This window comes from Herpailurus yagouaroundi, unplaced genomic scaffold (assembly GCF_014898765.1).
Source record: "Herpailurus yagouaroundi ecotype Mexico unplaced genomic scaffold, PumYag 100, whole genome shotgun sequence".
Taxonomy (NCBI): domain Eukaryota; kingdom Metazoa; phylum Chordata; class Mammalia; order Carnivora; family Felidae; genus Herpailurus; species Herpailurus yagouaroundi.
In genome coordinates, this window is record NW_024412391.1 from 47,232,972 (window position 1) to 47,234,674 (window position 1,703).

The window sequence follows — 1,703 nt, forward strand, 5'->3', positions numbered from 1 at the left end:
TTCTGTTGCCTTGTTTGAAACAGGTTCAGTGAGGAAGTTTTCTCCAAGCAGATATATTAAGTAGCAAGTACGCAGAATTTGAAGAAATAAAGGGACTTGTTGCAAGAAATTGAAAAACATTATAAATTTTCATTCCTTTCAAGCAATGTATAGTCTTCAGGAGGGGCACCTGGGTGGCTCGGGTAGTTAAATGTCCGACTTTGGCTCACGTCATGATTTCATGGTTCATGGGTTCAAATCAGGCTCTGTGCTCACAGCTCAGATCCTGGAGCCTGCTTCAGGTTCTGTGTCTCCCTCTTTCTCTCTGCCCCTCCCCTGCTCACACACTCTCTCTCTCTCTCAAAAATAAAATAAAACATTAAAAAAAATCAGTCTTCAGGATAGGATGTGCACAGTTCTTAATGTCACTTAGAAATATTAGTTGATAGTCATAATTTGATAATGCCATTTGTTTTCTATAAAAAAATGAGAAAATCATTAGTTTCATAGTAACTCTATAAAGAGAAATTTGACCAAGGATCTCCCAGAACATGACTTGAATTTATTAGTAAAGCAGTTATATTTTATATTTTAGTTTCTTCTAATTATCGCCATAAACTGGAAAAAAAAGGGGAAAAAAGTCCTATATATCTTTTCCAATATACAATTTTTTCTCCTTGTAGATAACGGCAAACAAGACGTCTGTTCCAATTATTTTTCTTCTTAAATCAAGCAAAATGAGAACAGCACCATTTAAATTATAATCTGTATAATCATACTATATTGGAGGCTTTAAAACATTTTTTAAACCTCAACTTACCTAAGAAACATTTTACATCTTGATTCAGAAAACACACACTCACATAGATCCGAATCAAAAGTTTCAGGGAACACTTACCCTTATTACTGATGATGGAATCGGATATTTCAATTTTATTCCATTACTTCAAAATGCTGGTCACAAACCACTAAACTGATTTCATATCTTCCTGATGGATCACAACCTGTCATTTGAAATATTGCACTATCTAGTCCCTAAGGTTTTTCAGAAAAGAAGTCCTGGGTATAGACTGCACTGTGAAACAGTCTAAGAACTGTAGGAATATCAAATATCTTTCTATTGCTTTGTGTGTGCTAATCCACAGTCTCCGTTTCTCATGTTACATTACATTAACAAATAATATCGAACACCTACTTTGTACAAGGCCTCCTCCTAGGAACTTAAGATGAACAATCTGATTATTCTTTTTTATATTTTCTTTTTAAGACCTCACAGGGCCTTAGACACACTCCATCTATTGTACCAAACCCCACAGGGTCACACAGGATAGCATCACCAGTGTTTTGGAGATAGAGGCACTGAGTCAGAAATTACATATTTCCAAAAGTCGTACTGATAAAACATGGAAGTTAAGAGTCAAACTTTCTCAACTTCAATTTAAAAAATCTGAAGTATTTTAAAACAATCAACTTCAAAATAATATTTATTTTCCATACTAGAATACATAATAAGGGGCACCTGGGTGGCTTGGTCAGTTGAGGGTCCAACTTTTGATCCCAGCTCAGATCTTGATCTCAGGGTTGAGTTCAAGCCTTGCACTGGGCTCTGTGCTGGGCACGAAGTCTACTTAAAAACAAAACGAAACAAAACAAACACAAACAGCACATAATGACTTTATATATATATATATATATATATATATATATATATATACACACACACC